This window comes from Callospermophilus lateralis, chromosome 13 (genome assembly GCF_048772815.1).
Source record: "Callospermophilus lateralis isolate mCalLat2 chromosome 13, mCalLat2.hap1, whole genome shotgun sequence".
NCBI lineage: Eukaryota > Metazoa > Chordata > Mammalia > Rodentia > Sciuridae > Callospermophilus > Callospermophilus lateralis.
This window is the reverse complement of record NC_135317.1, coordinates 23078938-23087910: the sequence shown is the minus strand read 5'-3', so window position 1 is coordinate 23087910 and position 8973 is coordinate 23078938. Positions and strand designations below refer to the sequence as shown.

The 8973-nt window shown below is 41.0% G+C and overlaps 1 protein-coding gene across 4 annotated transcripts in view; it reads left to right on the top strand.

Annotated features, from left to right (window-relative positions):
• The first annotated feature begins 7286 nt into the window (after positions 1-7286).
• Positions 7287-8973, top strand: part of LOC143379360 (aldo-keto reductase family 1 member C1-like) — a 33699-nt gene continuing 32012 nt past the window's right edge. For 3 of the 4 annotated variants that reach the window (XR_013088476.1, XR_013088474.1, XM_076831928.1), the window contains exon 1: positions 7319-7407. The gene's annotated coding sequence lies outside the window, so the exon portion shown is untranslated. Of the gene's footprint in view, positions 7408-8973 lie in introns of all 4 variants that reach the window. The other variant, XR_013088475.1, reaches the window with a different exon arrangement.

The following is an 8973-nucleotide window of genomic DNA, read 5'->3' as shown; positions in this document are numbered from 1 at the left end:
GGATGGGGGCGGGGCGTGGAGAAAGCTACTCCAAAAGAGACAGCCACTGAAATCAAGATAATCGAGGAATTTATGGGTGATCTTGTATATTTTCTTCTTGGCAAGAAGCCTTCCTTCTTTTTCAAGGAAGCAACACGGAAATAACCAGAAGGTGGAGTGGGACCTCCATGTAGGGGAAGAGGATAATGAAATTAGTGGTGGGTATTCCTAAAGAATTTTGTTACATATGTGGTTGGGACCAACATCTAGCTTTGTTTAAGAAATTCTGAAGTGGAATGTGGTGGTGCACACTTGTGATTCCAGCTACTTGGGAGGCTGAGGCAGGAGGATCTCCAGTTTGAGGCCAGCCTGGGTAACTTAGCAAAACTCTGTCTCTAAATAAGATAAAAATTTTAAAAAAGGGCTGGTGATATGGCTCAGTGGTGGAGTTCTTGCCTGTCATATGCAAGGTGCTGTGTTCAATTCCCAGTATGGAAAAAAATCTGAATAACATCTTTTTGGACAGGATTTATGACAAAATGGAGGGTGAGAAAATTTAATTAGGGCCCTTGAGCAGAATTAGAAATGACCAACCAAAACAATACTCCTCTAGTACATAAAACATTTCTATGTGCGCTCTCTCTCTCTCTCTCTCTCTCTCTCTGTGTGTGTGGGTGGTGCTGGGGATTGAACCCCAGGTCTTGTGCATGTGGGGCAAGCACTCTACCAACTGAGCTAGATCCCCAGCCAGCCTTCTATGTGTTCTTGCTGAAAGATATGAGATAAGGAAGGATCATAAGAAAGTCAATGAATTGATTTCAGCTTCATTTTGGAACCACAGGTGGTTAGGTTTCATCTAACTAGTGGTTGGTAGAAATAAATAAAACTGGTGCATCATCTTCTACTAAGCTCTAGTCAAGAGAAGGAGGGAAAGGTAGAGTCAGAGGGGTTTGGAATGGTGATATATCTTAGCCACAGTTGTTCTGCGAAGCGGAATGATGAACACTTCATGCTAGGGCTTGGGTTTGGCACTTCTGCTTCTGAAGAAATAAGTGGACCCCAGGGGAATTGAAAGGTGGTTTGTCAGCTGCCCTGGAAGGGCTATAGCAGAAGGAGCCCTGCATCTGATGGACAAGGGGAGGCTTGGAAGGACTCCTTTGGGCTTGCAGCTCTGTCTCTAACTTTCCTCTCAGCAATAGAGGTCTTTTCTGCACTAAGTGCACTGAGGTATTGACTTGGAATATTTAGAGGTTGATAAATTTTTGGGTGGATTATCTCAATCGAATTGTTACAGGGCTGGGACATTATGGTAAACTGAGGCACCACGAAGGCCCCCCTCCTTAATACTCCAATTCTTATGACCAAGGCAGAAAGATTTCAGACATGTTGCTCAGAGTAACAGGCATGAGTTTTTTTTTTTAGAAGGAATGGGAAAGGGACAAAGGAGACACTCTTAAGGGAGAGAATGGCTCCTCTCAGAGATGAGAGGGACAGTGTGCCTCTCCTGCCCTCCAATTTTATTGGGGTCCCAGGGAATTTTTTTAACTTGTCATTAAGTTGAGAACTTTCACATTTTCACTTAAAAGCAGAATTTTGCAGCTTCTCTTGGGCATATCCAAATTGTCAGCACCATTACTCTTCTACTTTTGAACCATTTTTAAGTAAATGGCATTACTTGAACACAAACCCTGTAATACTGTGACAGTCAATCAGATAACCCAGTCAACTACTAAATGACTAACAGACGAGCAGCTATTTATCCCGGGTACCCTGAACAAAGGGGTGATTGACATCCTGGGTAGAATGGACCAGGATTGCATGGATGAGATTTCATCACACTACTGAAAATGTCATGCACTTTAAAACCTATGAATTATTTCTGGAATTTTCCATCTGACATTTTTAGTCCATAGTTAACCATAATATCCAAAACCATGGAAAGCAAACCTAAAGGAGGATTACTGTAAAATGGAAGGGACCACAGATACTTGCACTTTCATGAATGAACCTCACAGACATTCTGAGCAAAAGGAGTGAGACACAAATGAATAGATGATTTTTTTATGAAGTACTATAACAGGCAAAATGAATCTAAGGAAATATCAGAAAAAGAGTTCCCTAAAAGTGAGGATGATTTGTCTCAAAATGAACAATCAGAACTTTTTGGGGAGAAAGAAAATTTATTATTTTTGTATTATTATTATTAATTTCTATTTTGTGACAAGAATCAAAATTTCACATTAAACATTATTTTACATTAGAAAAAGGCATAGAAAAGAATTTTTTTTTTTTTTTTTTGTCAAAGGATGTCTTATTTCTTACACCTGAGCCTGCCTGCTTCCACATCTAAAAAGGGGACTCATTTAGCTGTCAATGTTGGAAGTTTGTACACTGCTCAGCGTTGACATGTAGAGATAGTGGCTCCCTCCAAGGAAACAGAAGGCATGTTTCTGTCAAGTAAAATTAAGAAAATGTCTCCCTCCTGTCAAAGCGCAGCCCTGCTTGCTGCCTGGATCATTTGGCTCCCTACACTCAAGGGTTTCCTCCTGTGACTCAACCTACTGAAGGTGCAAGTACCACTGAGCTCCTCCCCTTCACCCTCTCAAAGTTGGAGCTCCAGGAATCATTACAAAAATACTATGACACTGGGCACAGATATTGTCTTGAATAATAAACTGTCATTCATCTCTGGCACAGAAGTTTCAGGATTTACCCTAATACCCACGAAAGCAGGTCAAGCTGAATTGTTAGCTTACAAGACAGGTGGAAATCTCAGGCCTTTCATTAGAAAGGTGAGAGGAAAAAATGGACTCCACTGACTTCAAAAATTCTGCTTTAAACAACGGAGAGAGGCATCATCATTTACTGAGATGAAGAAGATTAGAGAAGAGCAGGTTTTCATGGGAAGATGATGAGTTAAATGTTAGACATGGTTCATTTGAGAAGCCATGATATACCTAAATGAAATTCCACACAGATGATTGTGCAAAGAAGTGTAGAGTTTGAGGAAAGGTGTAAGCCAAAGATTCACACTAGGAATTTGATGTTAGAATTGTTCCTTTAGAAACCTTGAAAGTAAGTGTTCAGAGATGAGTTTGGAAAAGTGAGGTAGAGTGGACAGTGAAGAAATGACACATGACATACCTCATGGTTAAGGAATTTCTAAAAAACCTCAGAAGACCCCAGCAGAGAAGAGGCTGAGAAGAAGAAGAGGCTGAGAAGCAGTGGTTGATGGTGCAGCAGTGGAGGTGGGAGAAAGTTTGTTCATGAAAACAAATGTGGAACCAACCCAGATGCCCTTCAATAGATGAATGGATAAAAAAAATGTGGCATTTATACACCATGGAGTATTACGCAGCACTAAAAATGACAAAATCATGGAATTTGCAGGGAAATGGATAGCATTAGAGCAGATTATGCTTAGTGAAGCTAGCCAATCCCTAAAAAACAAATACCAAATGTCTTCTTTGATATAATGAGAGCAACTAAGAACAGAGCAGGGAGGAAGAGCAGGAAGAAAAGATTAACATTAATCAGAGACATGAGGTGGGAGGGAAAGGGAGAGAAAAGGAAATTGCATGGAAATGGAGGGAGACCCTCAATGTTATACAAAGTTACATATAAGAGGTTGTAAGGGGAAGGGGAAAATAAACAAGGAGGAAAATGAATTACAGTAGATGGGGTAGAGAGAGAAGATGGGAGGGGAGGGGAGGGGAGGGAGGATAGTGGAGGATAGGAAAGGTAGCAGAATACAACAGTTACTGATAGGGCATTATGTAAAAATGTGGATGTGTAACCGATGTGATTCTGCGATCTGTATTGGGGGTAAAAATGGGAGTTCATAATCCACTTGAATCTAATATATGTAATATGAGATGTCAAGAGCTTTGTAATATTTTGAACAACCAATAAAAAAAAAAGAAATCCTACAGTGGGAATAGAAAGAAATGGAACAGTGGGTCGAGGAAGACAGGACTGAACATGGAAAATTGGATTTGGCAATAGTTCTTAACAAAGTCATGAACTCTTCTCATAGCTTGGTAGAGGCAAGGATTTGAATGGAGTGGTTTCACAAAAGAACTGGAAAGGAGGAATCAGAGACAGAAGTCTGCAAATTTTTCAAAGAATTGGCTATAAAGTGGACCAGGGAATTGCAGAGTCACTGAGGGAGAACATGGAGTCCAGTGGAGATATTTTGTGATGGAAGAAATAGCATCATACCTGGGTGCTTTTAGGAAAAAAAGTAAAAGACAGAGGAAAACTGATGATTTAGAAGAGAGAGGAGAGAATTGTTGGCATCAGGCATAGTTCCTTGTCACTGCTGTAACCAATTGTCACAAACATTATTGCTTTAAACAACACAAATTTATTTTCTTACAGTTTTGGACCAGCAGTCCAAGGTCTGTTTCAATAGGTTAACTCATCCTGTTGGTAGACTTGTGTTTCTCCTTGAAGGGCTAATCGAGAATGATTCTTCCCCTGTCCCGCCTTCTAGAGGACATGTGCCTTGGTCATGGTCCCTTCCTCCATCTTCAAAGTCACCTCCATAGCATCTTTGAATCTCTGACATATACTTCTATGCTCACTTCACTTCTGGGCCTGTGACATCTTTGTCTCACTTCTTAGAAGACTGTGATTACATTCGGTCTGCTCAGAGGATCCAGGAAAATCTTAGCTGTCATAGTCCTTAACTTAATCCCCTCTGAGAAGTTTCTTGTGCCATGTCATGTAACATAGTCTCAGGTCCCAGGGATTTGCAAATGGAATAATTGGGGACCATGATGTAACCTATGATCTGGCTATATGCTTAGTCTGGGTGTCCACACCTTAGTTTCCCAATCTTTCTGATAGGAGTAATTGTATCAACAGGCCCTAGATATTTGAAACTCTAGACTTTCATCTCAGATATGAAGAAGGAAACCACATCTCTATAAAAATATGTTCCCTCAAAATACGTGTCACCTTGACCCTATTTTATTTTCCACTTCTTGTTATACATCCTTTCTTCTCTCAGTTTGAATTTCTACCCAGGCTACGTTGACATCCCCTTTCTTTCTTCATGCAGATAGCTCACGCTGTCCAGTTTACTGAATTCTCAACACCCAAAGGGTTGTTCTCATGCCTGGGACACACTTCTGGTGACTTCTTCCATGTTTACTATTTATACTGCTTCATCTGGGAAATTGTGAGTTTACCGTGTTGTATGTGAAGCAATCCTGTGACTCTGGTTTCTCCCAAACCAGCACTCATCAAGGTCCCTGTTCATCAAGCGTGGCCATCACAGGTGTCTTGTGTTTCCTCTTCCCATTCTTTTGTCCCACAAAGAAGTTTCCATATTAAAATTAGGTTGAATCATCAGTTACATGAACATCGATTACAGCCCACCCCCTCTCTCACCATCTCTTGTACGGATTTGCTACTGGGTGTGGCTTCCTGTCACTTTCTCCTCTTGGTCTGTCCTTTTACCAACCACATAGCACCATAAGTCTGCTCCAGAGCAAACTTTTCACTTTTATTTACATGTACCACTTCATCCAAAGGTGACATTCCAGGCATGGTGGCACAGGCCTGGAATCCCAGTGACTCTGGAAATTCATGTGAAGAAAGTCATCACTTTCTGACTGCTATTTCAACACTCCAGAAGTTCTCTACCACCGCCCCCACCCCCCATCTGTTGTACTCCACTTGATTGGTTAGGTCGCTCGGTTAATTCCATTGCCCTTGGCATGGGGTTATTGTGGGAGGACTTAATTGTGACCTATTCCTGATGAATGCCATGTGAAATTATTTGTTCTGAGGGTCTAGGGAAGTTTTCTCTCATTCTAAGAAGAATAATTTTCTTAAAAATAGCCCTCTGTTCTTGGAGTTAATATATCATGTTGTGCTGTAGGGTTTGAAATTGCTGAGGTTGTCCTCACTCAGCCTGAGAGTGACAGCAGTTTGCAGAAAAAGAAGAAGAAAGACCCAAGAAAAGATGGGAGGACATCTGGACCCTCAGTGGATGCATCCAGAGCTTTTCCTTCTTTTGGGCTTCTTGTCTTGGCAGTGACACATTTCTTTCAAGTTCAAACTCAATTTAAACTAGCTTTAATCTAATCAAACAATTTTCAAAGTTAATGATTTTCTTCTTACAACCTTTACCCTGTATATTGACACAGTCCAGGAACATTCACAGTCTGCTGAGTCACCATACCCTGCCCCCAGCATGTGCCCCAGTGGATTCTAGGGTCAAATCCAATATTGGGTAACATTGAGATAAATAAGAATGCAAAAAAAAAAGTAATGTTAAAAATGGCCCCAATTTTTACCTTCTTTCATGGAAAAGCCACACCAGGGCAGTTTTTTAGATATCACTCATTCCATGAATCAAGAGTGCGGGACTTGGGTTTGACTTGAAATTCCGTGGGTTACTAATTCCATCAAACATCATAATTAAAACTCCGCATGGATTCCCTTAAATACCTCTGGTTTTGTTTTCTGCCCAAATCTTCTTCCAGGATAAAACAATGTTTTATCTCCCCTACATAATGTATTTATTAGCCCTTTCTCCGCCTCCTCCAACTCCCCTGTTTTCTAAAGCATTCCAGTTCTTATCCTTGACCCATGTCACCTCTCAGCACCCCCCGCCCCTTCCTGACAGCTTTCTCAGTTAGGTTCAAGTGTGTGCTCTTTCTTGTTCATGTGGTACATTCATCCTAGAGGTTTTATTAATCAAAACAGCATATCTCCTAGGGAAAAACGTTGAGGCTAACAGATAATCTAGTTTTTGTAGTACTGGGGATCAAACCCAGGAGCACTCTACTATAGAGTTGAAACTCCAGCATCCGACCCCCTTGTTAAGGATTTTATTTTGAATCTGAGTCTCACTAAGTTGCTCAGACTGGCCTTGAATTTGCTGATCCTCCTACCCCAGCCTCCTGAGTAACTGGGATTATAGATATGCATCATTAGATCTCTCTAACACTTCATTAAAAAAAAGCTATATTAATCTAGTTTGTTGAGCTCATATTTGCAGTTCTTGGTAAATAGACAAATCTCTTTTAGGGCAAATGAGTGAAGTAAAAATAGAAGTAATTATTTTCTTAAAGCAGGTGAATAGCTATTTCTTAGGACTAAGGGTTGCACTCTCTTCTTTCCTCTCCCTCTTTTCATTCCTGCTTTCCTATTTCCACCCATCTATCCTTCCCCATGCCCCTCTTCTCCTCCCTCTCATGTAGGCTCAACATTCTCCAGGTCTCTTGAGATCTGTTTGCTCTTCAACCTGATGGTAAACATGCCAGGGAAACTTTAAATCCTTGCCAACTGTAAGAGCCCACACTGGTTGTGCAGAAGCTCCTGTGTATGAGCTAATGATTTCCCCAGTAAACTCAGGAGGATGGAGCTTTCACAGCTGAACCTTGGAGAAATTACTGTGGACAGAGAGAAAAAGTGAGTAGGGGAGTTTTGGGCCTGAATCCTGGTTGGCACTTCCTCTACCCTGGAAGTCCTGTAAGTTGGGATTTGCACAAGTCCTTCTGGGAACAGCCCCCTTCAGCACTCCCTCCAAGCTTTGAGGTCCCATGAAGGCAGAGTGGTCAAGTTCCCCATGCTTTTTCCAATCTGTCCAAGTTCTCTTTCCTTACTACAACCCACCTGACCTTACCAAGCTCCATCCATTATGCTTGCTCTTAAATCTGGTATACGGTGGGAATGAGGGTTATAAGGGGTTCGTATCAATTCCTGCTAATCACAGTCATAAACTTTATTATGAAAATTTCCCAACTTGAGTCAAGATAGAGGCTGTAGTCTCTGACCCTGGCCTGGGAGAAGTCCACTGATTGATGGTAGCCACACCTCTCTCCTTGTCTCTATGACCCACAGCTCCATAACACTTAGTTCCCCAGCTTATGGCCACACTGAAGATAAATCACGAGCAGGTCTTTTTATCAATGAGTAACCCAGGTCTATTCTTTAATTTTCCCCTGAATCTCCAAGTAGGACCACGAATCTTTTCTCTTTTCTCTCTCTCTCCTTTTTTTTTTTGGGGGGGGGGTAGTAGGGATTGAACTCAGGTGCACTCGACCACTGAGCCACACCCAGCCTTATTTTATTTAGAGACAGGTTTCCACTGAGTTGCTTAGTGCCTTGCTTTTTCTGAGGCTGGCTTTGAACTCACGATCCTCTGGTCTCAGCCTCCCAAGCTGTTGGGATTACAGGTGTGCATCTTACATGGAATTTTAAAATGCTCAAGAGGCGAGATGAGTGTGTCAATTTTGAAGACTGATCTTGGGAAGTGACTTTTTAAAACTCTGAGAAGTGTCTACTTTTCTTTGAAAATATCAAATGATAATTAATAGGCACTATTCATAAAGCATTACATTGTATCTCTTTATAAGAAATTTAGCACCTCCCAATGCAAATTAAAAATTTCCTGTCTGAAATTTTGTCCTGGTCAAATTGATTTCTTAGTATTAAGGTCTGAATAATTCTTGCAAGAACACACTGGTTAGTATAGACCCAAATCTCCCCAACTAGGAATCATTACCCTGGCACTGTGCAGAGTGTGGTTCATGCATTGCCAAGTTGGTGCAGGGTTTGTGTCTCTGGTCTCAGGACTGACAACAAGAATTGCAAAACAGGTTATGACTTGATTTTCTGAATTCACATTGCTTATTTTTAATAGTTGTAATTTAGGAATCTATAATTGTTTCTTTAGCTTCATTATAACTAAACTCAGAAATTTTATGTAAGAATGGTAAATAGTGGGCACTATTAATTATAAAAAAGCAATCACAAAACACCCTGTCTGTACTGTACTGTTGAAAATCCATTCATCTGTATCACCACAGCACAACAGACATTTATAATAGAGGTGCTTTCAGTGGCACAGGGGTAAGGGAGAGAAATAATCAGAGGGCTAAGCAGAGAATTGAAGTCAGCAGGTGATATACAAATATGTCCCCAAGCAGAGAGTACACAAGTAAGTCAGCATTGAAATCCAGCTAATATAACCCT